This window comes from Bos grunniens, chromosome 3, assembly GCF_055505025.1.
Source record: "Bos grunniens cultivar Pamir isolate PY7600 chromosome 3, Bosgru_T2T1.0, whole genome shotgun sequence".
NCBI lineage: Eukaryota > Metazoa > Chordata > Mammalia > Artiodactyla > Bovidae > Bos > Bos grunniens.
The window spans coordinates 100259740-100274668 of NC_141167.1; the positions used below are offsets into that span (position 1 = coordinate 100259740).

General features: G+C 46.5%; 1 long non-coding RNA gene and 2 other non-coding genes across 3 annotated transcripts; all 3 read left to right on the forward strand.

The window, feature by feature from the left end:
- The first annotated feature begins 4262 nt into the window (after positions 1-4262).
- Positions 4263-14515, forward strand: LOC147376288 (uncharacterized). Its single transcript, XR_015160918.1, has 2 exons — positions 4263-10289; positions 11121-14515. It is a non-coding gene; the product is annotated as an uncharacterized LOC147376288 (long non-coding RNA).
- On the forward strand, positions 5623-5786 carry LOC147376289 (U1 spliceosomal RNA). The gene has a single exon (XR_015161776.1). It is a non-coding gene; the product is annotated as a U1 spliceosomal RNA (small nuclear RNA).
- LOC147376290 (U1 spliceosomal RNA) lies at positions 10408-10571 on the forward strand. The gene has a single exon (XR_015161708.1). It is a non-coding gene; the product is annotated as a U1 spliceosomal RNA (small nuclear RNA).
- Positions 14516-14929: the final 414 nt, after the last annotated feature.

Genomic DNA, 14929 nt, shown 5'->3' on the forward strand with positions numbered 1-14929 from the left:
TTGATTACTTGGAACAGCAACCATGAAGGAATGAAACTGATAACAGATTATTCTTAATACTTTTAAACAATTTAAATAACTTACATAATGGCCTTCAAAATGTTTACTCATGTTCGTTTTTTTTTTTTTTTTAATGGAAGCGACTCAGAATAATTACATTGTTTTTCTCATTTTGGTCTAACACCAACTCTATATGTATTTTCAGATTATCTTATAAAGGTGTAGAAAGTAATGGTGGTATAATATTTTAGTATTTAAGTCTTGGGTTTATTTAGGTTGAAAATCTGAATTACATTGGACTTCCTAAGTTTCCTATGCTGGTTGTACTGCTCAGATAAGCCAACATAGCCAATGAGTATTTAAACTTCTAAAAGTTTAAATTTATGTCTTGAAGTATACTGAATATACTAATATCTGTAAAGGGGAATGAATAGTTACAATTCTAGACACCAGAGGACTCAATCATTCCCCCTACAATATTTGGTTTATATTTTTAGGTGTCCTGTAATATATGATTCCATATATACACCAATATATGATTCCAACATTCTTGTGTTCCGACATGTGTCTGCTTAAATGACAGATTCATGATCTATAGTTTCCTTTGACTCTATTAAATTGATTTAATGAACGAATCATCTTTCGTTGCCTGCAAGTTTGTTCTCTCTTTGTCCTTCCCATTTGTCCTAATTTCCTGGTAGATTGGCTGACAGCAGAAATACCGCTTTAGTTGGGGAATGCTGTTGTTGTTTACAAATATTTCTATATCTTGTTCGTATATGGCTGATGCCGGGCATATTACTACGTGTTCCCTTGACGAAAGTTCGGTGCAGTGGTTTGTTGTTTTTAGTGCTCTGACATTTCAGAATCATAACCTTAATGTTGTGCGCTGCACAGCTTCTCAAACTTTTTTGAAGCGTCACCTTATTTCTTATTAGGCATCCATTTTTTCGCATGGCACTTGCTTTCTATCATAGCAACTACCAAAATCCAGCTTTGCAGAGATATGATACCATAGTAAAGAGTGTAAAATAGTCTAATGTTGGCAGATTTTACTATGTAGATTACACCTCAATAAACTCAAGAAAGAAAAGTAAAAAGGCAAACAATACCAAAATTTCACAGGATGGAGAGCACTGTAAATTCTTTTTCATTTCTAAAAGGAGTGTTAGTAAGGTCAACAAAGTTGGAGAGGAATTTGGCAGCATCAGCTAAGGGTCGTACATACACTATCACGTGCTGTGGCCCAGAAATCGTACTTTTATCTCTGCTATATATGTGACCTCTGCTGTCCAATGAGACAGGTACAAGTCACGGGTAACTACCGAACACTTGTAGTGTTTCTAGTGTCACACGTGGTAATGATGAGTGTTTTTTTTTTTTTTTTTTAACGCAGTAAATCTCACAAACTTTTAAAATAGGTTGTAATTGAAAACTTTAAATTCCAGGTGACTGGTGTAATGCTCGGAGAAGGCAATGGCACCCCACTCCAGTACTCTTGCCTAGAAAATCCCATGGACGGAGGAGCCTGGCAGGCTGCAGTCCAAGGGGTCGCTGAGAGTCGGACACGACCAAGTGACTTCCTACTTTCACTTTCCACTTTCCTGCATTGGAGAAGGAAGTGGCAACCCACTCCAGTGATCTTGCCTGGAGAATCCCAGGGACGGGGAAACCTGGTAGGCTGCCGTCTATGGGGTCGCACAGAGTCGGACACGACTGCAGCGACTTAGCAGCAGCAGCAGCAGCAGCAGCAGCAGGTGTGATGCTAATAAAGGGAAACCTCACTAAAATTGAGTCAGGAGACCAGAAGGGGGAGCTCTCATGGATTACCACTCAAGTTCAAATACAGGAAGACTTGTCAATCATAGACCTAAACAGAAGAATCATCAATAGGAAAGAACAATCAGTTATAGGCGGGGACAGAAAAAGATGTACCTTGTATCTCCTGCAATATATCAGCAACTCGGCCAATGAGAAACTGTCACCACCCTGATCTTTCACTTTTCCCCAGTGTCCTTTGGTTCAAAACAAGTCCTCTCAGCTTCTTTCTCTTTCTCTCTCAAAGAACGTTCCTTCTTCTCCTTTGTGTGCAATTTGCCTATGCTTTTGCCATAGTTTGCTTGTCCTGCTTTGTGATTCCCCTGCTATTTCTGAATCAACCCACTTTGTTGGGGAGAAAAACCCTAAAATTTTTATTCTAAAGGTCAACCCTGGCATTATTTTATTGGAATGGGCTGCCCTAGAGAAATGTGTATGTCCTTGAAAAGTCATAAGAGAATGTTCGTATCGTACCATTTCAGAATATCCTCAACTGGATAAGTATACTGAGATATATTCTTCCAAGGAACACACACAGAGACAAAGAACTACCTGAAAACTATGGTTAAATCTCATAGACGTTACGCTGAGTGAAAGAAGTCAGGCCCATACCCCTCCTTCCCAAACAAACAAACCCAGTTCTTCGGAGGGGTGTGTGTGTATGTGATTACTCTGAGCTCTTTCATGGACGTCATGAGGAAGCCTTTTGTGGTCTGGTGATTTATCATACCTTAGATCTTTGGTAATGCTTCACTAGTTATTCAGGTTGGTGTGCACCGGTAATCGTTTTGGAAGCGTATACGCTTTGAACTTTACACATGTTATTCCTCATTTTGTCAAACATCTAAAACCACTTGGTTATGGCTAATGTGATGTTGATACTTATTCTTTTCTTTTGGCCTGGGCTGGGAGGCAAAGTAAACTCGAAATACTTATTGGGCTATTTTGGCTGTCCTCAGACTTTTGGCTTTCCTTCACTATCAGATAGCTGATTACTTATTTATATGTTGCTCACAATCATTATCTTAAGTTGACCTTCAACTGTTAATACTGTGTCAAAGAGAAAATGTGGTGTTATTTTAAGAATAATTAATTACAATAATTATATTTAAGAATCTGCCGACCGATGCAGGGACACAGGTTTCATCTCCTGTGAGGGAATGTTCCATGTGTTGTGTGCCACACCTACGGAGCCCGCTGGCCTAGAGCCTGTGCCCGGTAGCAAGAGACGTTACCGCAAAGAGAAGCCCCTGATTGCCACAACTAGAGAGACGCCTATGCGCAGCAGCGAGACCCAGCAGTCAAAACTAAAATAAATAAATAATTATGGAAGAAAAAAATAATTATAAGCCAAGGAAAAGGGTGGTATGTGAAGTTGAGAAATCCTGATGAGGAAAGTAGTTCCATTAGGCCTAGCTATCTCAGACGTGTCAAAGGGAGGACTCTGGCAGGTATGACACACGGAAATTTGCCACAGTCATTTCACTACTAAACATTCAAGAAGTTTTGGAGCATCCACACGTAGCCAAGAATATTTACCTGATTAGTCATCTTCACCAGATCAACCAGTCCAGACTAGCTGTTTGATGGCTTTCAGCTTATCTATTTATCAAGGGTTCTTAGGAGACCCGGGTTCGATTCCTGGGTGGGGAAGATCGCCTGGAGAAGGAAATGGCAACCCTCTCCAGTATTCTTGCCTGGAGAATCCCATGGACAGAGGAGCCTGGCAGGCTACAGTCCATGGGGCCACAAGAGTCAGACACGACTTAGTGACTAAACCACCCCCTTAGCCTTCCTTAATCAATAGAAATTGATAAGAGGACGGACTAGAAACTCAGGTAAGGCTTTATTGGGATCCCTGCTGCAGCAAAACAAGTAACAGGTTCCCTTGTTTGCCCTGGGTGGGGGGCAGGGGGAGGGATGGTGTGCTGGTTCCTTCCACCGGGTGGGTGGAGGGGTCAGGCTACAGGACTGGCTCAGGGGGGTTGCCTGTGTGTTTCCTGGCGTCGTGTGCAGGGGGAATGTGCAGTACCCTGCTTTTGCTCCGGGCACCCTGTTTTTGGCACCAGTTCTTCGGAGATGACAGTTGGGATTTTGGTCTTTTTGTATCTTGTTGTCCACAATTTCCACCAAAGGCATACATGCAGTTATTTTTTGTCCCCTATTGTTTCTTTGTATTTTGTTGCTGGGGAAGACATTTGGATCTCAAGGACACAGCAGTGAGTGGTGGCCTGAAGCAAGATCTTTGTTGCCTGTCCAAGAATTGGACCAGGGTAGCCTGTGTGAAAACCAGGAATCCTAGCCACCAGTCCATCAAGAGCTAGGGCTAGAAGCAAAGTTGGCCTGACTAGCGCCTTCATTGAAAACTGAATTTCTTAAAGCGACAAAAGCTGAAAAGACAGGTACAAAGTGCATTATTAGAGCCACAGCACAAGTTGGAGGGCACACAGATACACAATTTATTTAAGACAGAAGCAAGGCAGAGAGACACACTCAGAGAGAAAGGGTGTGTGTGTCCTCCTTAACGAGAAGGAGTGTATCAGAGAGGTGATTCAGATCACTTATATAGGACATTTCTTCCGGGCGCAGAGGCCGAGGGCGAGGTTAACACCACCTATTAAGGGGTGGCTCCGTCTACCTCCTTTTTGACCCAGGAAAAAGCTTTGTAGGCATGGATAGTCTGCAAAGATCTCCTTGACCTCAAAAATACGAAATACGTGGTCTCTTTATTTCTATCCAAGCGGGACTCAGCTCTTCCTTGCTCCTCCTGATATCCTTATCTTAAAGAAGCTTTAGAGGTACATGGGATATTTAGTTGCAGCATGAAAACTCTTAGTTGTCCCAGGTGGGATCTAGTTCCTTGACCAGGGATCCAGCTCCGGCCCCAGGCACTGGGAAGTGTGGAATCTTAGCCAGTGGACCACTAGGGAAGCCCCTGTCCTTAGTCTGGAGTATCTGTCCACAGGAGACAGATTCCAGCTGCTCAGCGTGGGGCGCATGGAATTTCTGCCTCAGTTTGTCCAGGTGCAAACATTGCAGCAAAGGGTCCCAGGTCCCAGCCTGTCTCAGTAAGACAGAGGATACAGACAGGTGTTAAAATCTGTTCAGAGTCAAAACCACACCTGAAGCTGGAAATAAAATGAATGAAATTTCTGATGAATGACCCAATTTTCACGAATGGAACTGAGTTCACGGCCAGTCGTGACGCCTAATGCGTCTTACTAGACATACACACAATACTACATCACAAAGACAACTGGATTTGAAAGGAACCGGTTTCCCCCGGACTGCTAAATGTTCTGTTCTCCCCGCTGAACGCCGTTATTTGAAAAAAGGTGTACAGGTTTCAGCCGACCGCCAGACCGGGGCTGGGCAGGACAAAAGTTAAGGCAGGCAGCCGAGCGCGCCGGGTCCCAAACACGTAGCGGGTGGGAGAACAGGAGCGGGAGGCGGACGTCGCTTCCCCCAGAGGGCGCCCGCCGGCCGGTTGGCCGGGCCGAACGGCGTGGGAGGAGGGAGGCGGGGCCTAGGGCGGGGCGTGGGCTGGAGGGCTTCCCGTGACGTCACGGACGAGGCGTGTCGTATGTAGATATCCGAGCGCAGGGGCTGCTGGGCCGTCAGCTGGTGCTGAAACACGATACGGTCTCCCGTGGCGTGGGAGAGAACTGAGGAGTTTCTGCTTGAAAGTGCGTGGGTGCGCTGTGTGGAAGGTCCAAGAAGGGTCGGGGATGCGGGGAGGAAAGTGAGCGTGTGTGAACAGTGCAGGGCGTCTGAGGTTGCGGTGGGGCGGCAGGCTGGCAACTCATACTTACCTGGCAGGGGAGATACCATGATCACGAAGGTGGTTTTCCCAGGGCGAGGCTTATCCATTGCACTCCGGATGTGCTGACCCCTGCGATTTCCCCAAATGTGGGAAACTCGACTGCATAATTTGTGGTAGTGGGGGACTGCGTTCGCGCTTTCCCCTGGCTATTTTTTGTGCAAGAGTAGGTTCGGGAAGCGCGTCTGACCGCCCGGTGACGTTCCTCTGTGTCTTGGGTCGTTTTGTCAAGTCTGCGTATGGTAGGGGAGACCAGAAGCGTGTAAGAGCGCCTATAAAGGCATGGTCGGTTTTTGAACTCGAACCGCGGTAGGACCCGCGAGTTTGCGGCTGGAGGGACTGGTTCAGGAACAGGCGTTTGTTTTTCGGTTTTGGGGGCACTGGAAACCTGCCAGGGCTACGCGTGGAGGCGGATTTCGTGGCAGGCTCGGTCGTTGAACGCTCTTTCGGTCTCCTCTTGAAAAGTTTGTGCGTGAGGGAAGGCTTCTTCTGGGCGCAGGATCCAAGCAGAGAAGCCCTTACCTGAGCCCAACACACGAAGTCGGTTGAGGTATCAGGAGGCGCCCCGTGACGAACTTCTCGTCGGCCTGTCTTGTGCGAGTCTGCCACTAGCCATTTTCCCAGCAGTGTCCTGGTTTCAGAGGCTTCATTTCTTGCGTGGTCAGCTGCCTTGCTTATTTATACATGCCTTAGTCATTGCTGGAGATACTGCTTAGATACTCTCCCACCCACCCCTTCTCACCCCAAGGGGCCTCTTCCCATTTCTGGATCCAGTTCTCTCATCACCCCCGCCTTTTCTCTCTAGGCCTTCTCCTGTTAAAAGCCGTACCTCTGTTTCAGCCTCGAATGTGCACCTGACATGCTTCAGTAGTCTGGCAAACTAGGAAACCTCCTTAACACCCCTTCTTGAATGGCAGTAGAATTCGTACTTTTTTTTTTTTTTTTTCCTTTTGGTCAAAAGTAATTTTCCTTTTCTTTCTATCTGAAAACATTGAACTACAATTCAGAAGAAAACCCCACGCCGAGTTGTCGGCAGTTTGCTGGGCTATTTGCCAGCCCCTTTCTCAGGATGTGTTGTTCCCACTTCTGATTCACAAAGTCCTGCTGGCAAATAGAAACCACTGGGCCAAACAGAAAAGGCAGGACCATGGCGGGAAGGACTGTCCTCCCCCTCGTGGCTGCCTCGGGGACGGCACTCGTAGATCCGCTCAGCCCCCAAAAGCCTCTGAGATCGGAGGAGGTGCTGGGAGTGGGGTGATGCTTAAGGGTAGGTCCAAAGAAAACTAACCAAAAAGCACACAGGATGCAGATCGAGGATGAGATTTCCTTGCTCACGTATGAGCTATCTTCAGCATTACTGATTGGGGCATAGACATGGATTACTGTGATACTGAATGGTTTGCCTTGGAAACTAACAGAGATCATTCTGTTGTTTTTGAGATTGCATCCAAGTGCTGCATTTTGGACTCTTTTATTGACTATGATGGCTACTCCATTTCTTCTAAGGGATTCTTGCCCACAGTAGTAGATACAATGCTCATCCGAGTTAAATTCACCCACTCCAGTCCATTTTAGTTTGCTGATTCCTAAAATGTTGATGTTCACTCTTGCCATCTCCTGTTTGACCGCTTCCAATTTGCCTTGATTCATGGACCTAACATTCCAGGTTCCTATGCAGTATTGCTCTTCACAGCATTGGACTTTACTTCCAACAGTAGTGACATCCACAACTGGGTGGTGTTTTTGCTTTGGGACTCAACCCCAGCCAAAACCCACGGTACCTGGTCAGGTTCTTGATGTCTCCACAGAAAGAACTGAGTGAGAGACGAAGTGATAGGTAAGAAGTAGATTTATTCAGATTCAAGAGAAGCAAGCACACTCCACAGACAGAGTGTGGGCCATTGCAGAGGAAGAGTGCGGTCGCCAAGTGTGGCATGGTTAGTTTTTATAAGCTGGGTAATTTTGTATGTGAATGAGTGGGAGGATTATCCCAACTGTTTTTGGGAAGGGGTGGGGATTTCCAGGATTTGGGCCACCGCCCACTCCTTGGTCTTTTAACATTGCCTTGGAACTGTCACGGCACCTCTGGGTGTGTCTGTCATTTCACTTGCCGATTGAGGACCAAGGTCTAGTCTTGTCTGCCATCTTGGTCCCATTTGATTCTAAAACCGGTTTATGTTGTGTCCTTGGGCTATGTCATTATTTCGAAAGTTGTGCCCTGCCCCTTTCCCTCCTGTTACAGAAGGGTCAGGCTTTCAAGGTGACTTAGGTGGTTTGCCTATGAGTTTGGTGGTGGTGTGTGCAGGGGGAATGTGCAGTATTCTGCTTTTGCTCTCAGCTTTTGAACTGTGGTGTTGGAGATGACTCTTTAGAGTCCCTTGGACAGCAAGGAGATCCAACCAGTCTATCCTAAACAAAATCAGTCCTGAATATTCTTTGGAAGGACTGATGCTGAAGCGGAAGCTCCAATACTTTGGCCACCTGATGCGAAGAACTGACTCATTTGAAAAGCCCCGGATGCTGGGAATGGTTGAAGGCGGGTGGAGAAGGGGGCGACAGAGGATGATATGGTTGGATGGCATCACGGACTCAATGGACATGAGTCTGAGTAAGCTCCGGGAGTTGGTGATGGACAGGGAAGCCTGGCGTGCTGCAGTCCATGGGGTCGCAAAGAGTTGGACACGACTGAGCGACTGAACTGAACGGAACTGATCCTCTTTTTGCCACCAGCTCTTCATAGATGACACTTGAATCTTCGGTCTTTTTGTCTCTTGTCCATAATTTTCTCCAACTGCATACATGCAGTTGTTTTTAGTCCCTATTGTTTCTTTCTATTTTGTTGCTGGAGGAGACATTTTGATCTCGAGGACACAAGCAGTGAGTGGTGGCTTGAAGCAGTGAGTGGTCGCTTGAAGCAAGATCTTTGTTCCCTGACCAGGAATTGAACCAGGGTAGCCTGAGTGACTTCACTTTCACTTTTCACTTTCATGCATTGGAGAAGGAAATGGCAACCCACTCCAGTGTTCTTGCCTGGAGAATCCCGGGGACGGGGGAGCCTGGTGGGCTGCCGTCTATGGGGTCGCACAGGGTCCGACACGACTGAAGCGACTTAGCAGCAGCAGCAGCAGCAGCAGCAGCAGCCTGTGTGAAAACCAGGAATCCTAGCCACCCTTCCATCAGGAGCTAGGGCTAGAAGCATGGTTGGCCTGGCTCTTGCCTCTACTGAAAAATGAATTTCTCAAAGAGGCAAAAGCTGTAAAAGTAGGTACAAAGTTTATTATTAGAGCCACAACACAAGTCAGGGAGCACATAGATACACAGCTTATTTAAGACAGAAGTAAGGCAGAGATGCACACTTGGAAACGGTGTGGGTGTCCTCCTTAACGAGGAGCAGTGCATCAGAGAGGTGATTCAAATCACTTATATAGAGCATTTCTTCCATTTTGGCCAATTATCTCATCTTTTTTTTTCCACACCTGACCTCTCCTGGGGCCCTTCCTGACATGCATGTGAAATTTTTTGCTAAGAAGGATTGTAGCACAGAGGGCTCCTGGGAGGTTGACACCAACAATCACCGGGTGGCTCCTCCCCTCCTTTTTAACCTGGGAGGAATTTTTCTGAGCATGTGTAGTCTGTGAAGGTCTCCTGGACCTCAAGAATGCAAAATAGGTGGTCTCTATCTTCTATCCAATAAGGACTCAGCTCCTCCTTGCTCCTCCTAATATCCTTATCTTGGAGCATCTTATCTTTATACAAAATATTTATTTATTAGGCATGAAGGATCTTTAGTTGCAGCACGTAAACTGTTAGTTGTCCCATGTGGGATCTAGTTCCTTGACCAGAGATTGAACCGGAGTATGGAGTTCATCACTGGATCACCAGGGAAGTCCCTGCTCTTAGCCCGGAGTTAACTGTCTGCAGGGGATAGATTGCAGCTGCTCACCCTGGGGCCCATCAAATTCCTGCCTCGGTCTGTCCAGGTGCAAACACTGCAGCAAAGGGTCCCAGGTCCCAGCCTGTCTCAGTAAGACAGAGGATACAGACAGGTGTTAAAATCTGTTCAGAGTCAAAACCACACCTGAAGCTGGAAATAAAATGAATGAAATTTCTGATGAATGACCCAATTTTCACGAATGGAACTGAGTTCACGGCCAGTCGTGACGCCTAATGCGTTTTACTAGACATACACACAATACTACATCACAAAGACAACTGGATTTGAAAGGAACCGGTTTCCCCTGGACTGCTAAATGTTCTGTTCTCCCCGCTGAACGCCATTATTTGAAAAAAAGATGCACAGGTTTCAGCCGACCGCCAGACCGGGGCTGGGCAGGACAAAAGTTAAGGCAGGCAGCCGAGCGCGCCGGGTCCCAAACACGTAGCGGGTGGGAGAACAGGAGCGGGAGGCGGACGTCGCTTCCCCCAGAGGGCGCCCGCCGGCCGGTTGGCCGGGCCGAATGGCGTGGGAGGAGGGAGGCGGGGCCTAGGGCGGGGCGTGGGCTGGAGGGACGCGCGGGTTCCCGTGACGTCACGGACGGGGCGTGTCGTATGTAGATATCCGAGCGCAGGGGCTGCTGGGCCGTCAGCTGGTGCTGAAACACGATACGGTCTCCCGTGGCGTGGGAGAGAACTGAGGAGTTTCTGCTTGAAAGTGCGTGGGTGCGCTGTGTGGAAGGTCCAAGAAGGGTCGGGGATGCGGGGAGGAAAGTGAGCGTGTGTGAACAGTGCAGGGCGTCTGAGGTTGTGGTGGGGCGGCAGGCTGGCAACTCATACTTACCTGGCAGGGGAGATACCATGATCACGAAGGTGGTTTTCCCAGGGCGAGGCTTACCCATTGCACTCCGGATGTGCTGACCCCTGCGATTTCCCCAAATGTGGGAAACTCGACTGCATAATTTGTGGTAGTGGGGGACTGCGTTCGCGCTTTCCCCTGTGCTCTTTAGTTGTTGAAAGTCAGACTACGCCTTTTCAGTGTTAATAAGCGATCTTCGGCCATTTTATGGTGCTGTACGCTAATAATCCCCGTTTGTGGGACTTAACTGGTGTTTACGTCTACGAGGCTAAGTAGGATTCATAGGTTATTCTCTTCAGTGAGTGTTCTAGAGTACTGTTTTTTTGCAGGGCTGGTTGGTTAGAGTGGTTGTTTTTTTTCGTTGAGGACTGCCGACAGTTCTCTGAAATGCCCCACTGCAATGACCTGGCCCCTTCGACATTCAGCTTCGTTTTTCACGTAATTCCTTCAGGATTCCTGAAAAACCGCAGCTCTATCTCGCCGGACTATAGATTAAATCTTACGGAGTTGTCTGATCTTCCCCCAGATTGGAACTGGAAGGACGCTAGGTTCTAAGTAGTCCTCCGTCACCCTGACGTTACTGAAATTCACGACTTTGAATCGGTGATGGTATATGAAACTGTGTAATTTCCTGTTCTCACATTTTCTTATGCTTTCAAATGTCACCCTGCTTATTTAACTTATACGCAGAATACATCATGGGAAACGCTGGGCTGGAAGAAGCACAAGCTGGAATCAAGACTGCCGGGAGAAATATCAATAACCTCCGATATGCCGATGACACCACCCTTATGGCAGAAAGTGAGGAGGAACTAAAGAGCCTCTTGATGAAAGTGAAAGAGCAGAGTGAACAAGTTGGTTTAAAGCTCAACATTCAAAAAACGAAGACCATGGGCATCTGGTCCCATCACTTCATGGGAAATAGGTGGGGAAACAGTGGAAACAATGTCAGACTTTATTTTGGGGGGCTCCAAAATCACTGCAGATGGTGATTGCAGCCATGAAATTAAAAGACGCTTACTCCTTTAGGAAAGTTATGACCAACCTAGATAGCATATTCAAAAGCAGACACATTACTTTGCCAACAAAGGTCCGTCTGACAGTCAAGGCTATGGTTTTTCCAGTGGTCATGTATGGATGTGAGGGTTGGACTGTGAAGAAAGCTGAGCACCGAAGAATTGATGCTTTTGAACTGTGATGTTGGAGAAGACTCTGGCGAGTCCCTTGGACTGCAAGGAGATCCTACCACTCCATCCTGAAGATCCTAAAGGAGATCAGTCCTGGGTGTTCATTGGAAGGACTGATGCTAAAGCTGAAACTCCAATACTTTGGCCACCTCATGCGAAGAGTCGACTCATTGGAAAAGACCCTGATGCTGGGAGGGATTGGGGGCAGGAGGAGAAGGGGACGACAGAGGATGAGATGGCTGGATGGCATCACCGACTCGATGGACATGAGTTTGAGTGAACTCCGGGAGTTGGTGATGGACAGGGAGGCCTGGCACGCTGCGATTCATGGGGTCGCAAAGAGTCGGACACGACTGAGCGACTGAACTGAGCTGAGCATTAGGGTTTTTCCCCCAATAAACCAGTTCTACGCATCAGGTGGCCAAACTATTGAAGCTTCAGCATCAGTTCTTGCAACAAATGTTCAGGACTGATTTCCTTTAGGATTGATTGGTTTGATCTCTTGTAATCGGGACAGTGGTGATTTTTTTTTTTTTTTTTTTAGTGCAGTTTCTTTTTTTTTTTTTTTTTTGGCTACGGGTGTTACTGATGATTGTCGTGCCTAAGGCTGCGAGCGACTTTGCGCACGTACTCACTTGGTAATATGATGTTGCTGTGGTTTAGTCGCTAAGTCATTCCCGACTCTACGTTATTGCCAGGAGATAAGTACTTCTTCATACACATCCTCTGAACTTTAGCACCATTCTTGCTTGCATTTTGACTGCACTTTCCGTGTCACCTTAGAGTTTACACAGTTTGAGTTTTTAAAACGTGTATCCTAGAGGCACCCTGGTATATTCTTAATAACAGAGACTTGCAATAGATTAGATTCAACAGTTTTTGCTGGGTACCTGAGCCCACGCTTGCGAGGTCCTAATGGAGAACTGAAGCCCACAAAAAAGAGCTAGATAGAAACTGCCTCAGTCTCTTATTGCTTTTAAACTCCAACCCTAAAAATAGAAGTGTCCTTCTATAGCTATTTGTCAAAGAACAAAACAGTTACCTGGCCCAAGAGCTGTGAAACAGTAAGAGGACATCTGATAGGAAGTATAAATTGCTGCGAGTCTGTTTGTATCAGCAGATAAAGTACCTTTGTGAGGGGTAACAGTGCTGGTGACCTCCGGAGCTCTTCCCAGGGTCCAAACGAATATGACAACCACTTCTATTTCTCCTTTCCAAATCTCAGCTAGTATCTACAACTCTGCTTTAAAGTCTGCTAAATCCAACATCTGAGACATCTTGGGGTTGTCTTTTTTTTTTTTTTCTTTTTAAAACTATGTGTTGAATAAGTAGCATTTTTCTGTTTCTTGGCATGTTTCACTTTTGTTCACAGGACTCTTTGAATGATACATTATAGACATTCTGGATTCTGGTATCTTCTCCAAAATGTATCAACTTTTGTTCTACTAAGCAATTTGATTACTGGCCAACCACTTTGAACTTGTGTAGGGCTGGATTTACGGATTGTGTTGGTAGATCTGTGGAACGTCCCAAGCCCTCCTTGGTGTGGCTCAACCTCCAAACCCTGCTAACCTTGTCAGGTCTTAGTTTTACACTTTTGGAGGGAGGATCAAGAGTAGGCCTTACACTAGGGTATGGTCTTTCTTCCTAAAACAGTCTTTCTGGAGTATCAACTGAATGCTCAGGGTGATACAGAGTTAACAAGGCCTGAATTCCAGTGTTGCCAGCAGAGACTTCTAAAATCTCTGTTCTGGTTTTCATCCCAATAGCACCTGTTGTCCCATAAGCCTTGCATAAGCACTCCACCCATGAGCAGCCAGCCTAGCACTCAGCAAATGACTGGCAGGAGACCCAATATAGACTTTTGAAAACTAGCCTGTAAACTGTTCTCTCCTTTCTCCTTCTCTACAGATTCTAGTTGTTTCAGTTGCCCTCTGATCTCTGCCTTAGCTTTGTGTGAGCACCATGCTCTGCTTGCTGTACCACCATCAGGTCATTCCCACAACTCTCTCTCAGGCACTCACAGTCTTGCACTGTCTCTGTCCAGTGTGTATAACCAGGTGCTTCACACATTTTGCCCATTTTTATGGTTGTTTAAGGCAAGGAGCACAAGCTGGAATCAAGATTGCCGGGAGAAATATCAATAACCTCCGATATGCCGATGACACCACCCTTATGGCAGAAAGTGAAGACTACGGAGCCTCTTGATGAAAGTGAAAGAGCAGAGTGAACAAGTTGGCTTGAAGCTCAACATTCAGAAAACGAAGACCATGGGCATCTGGTCCCATCACTTCATGGGAAATAGGTGGGGAAACAGTGGAAACAATGTCAGACTTTATTTTGGGGGGCTCCAAAATCACTGCAGGTGGTGATTGCAGCCATGAAATTAAAAGACGCTTACTCCTTGGGAGAAAAGTTATGACCAACCTAGATAGCATATTCAGAAGCAGACACATTACTTTGCCAACAAAGGTCCGTCTGACAGTCAAGGCTATGGTTTTTCCAGTGGTCATGTATGGATGTGAGGGTTGGACTGTGAAGAAAGCTGAGCGCCGAAGATTTGATGCTTTTGAACTGTGGTGTTGGAAAAGACTCTGGCGAGTCCCTTGGACTGCAAGGAGATCCTACCACTCCATCCTGAAGATCCTAAAGGAGATCAGTCCTGGGTGTTCATTGGAAGGACTGATGCTAAAGCTGAAACTCCAATACTTTGGACACCTGGCATGCTGCAATCCATGGTGTCGCAAAGAGTTGGACCATGGACTGCAGCATGCCAGGGTTCCCTGTCCTTCACCAATTCCCGGAGCTTGCTCTAACTCATGTCCATCAAGTCCGTGATGCCATCCAACCATCTCATCCTCTGTCGTCCCCTTCTCCTGCCTTCAATCTTTCCCAGCATCAAGGTCTTTTCCAAGGAGTCAGTTCTTCGCATCAAGTGGCCAAAGCATTGGAGCCTCAGCTTCAGCATCAGTCCTTCTGATTGGCAGCTGAGTTCTTTACCACTTCCTTATTACAATTCTAATAGTTTTATATGTATCAAAAAATATTTTCCTCTTCTTTTTCATCCCAGCACAGGCTAATATAAAATCTGTTGATAGGAGTTAACTTTTTTTTTTTGACTTAACTTTTAATCTCAGTATTTTAAGTTAGCTGCTGCTGCTGCTGCTGCTGCTAAGTCCCTTCAGTTGTGTCCGACTCTGTGCGACCCCATAGACGGCAGCCCATCAGGCTCCACTGTCCCTGGGATTCTCTAGACAAGAACACTGGAGCAGGTTGCCATTTCCTTCTCCAATGCACGAAAGTGAAAAGTGA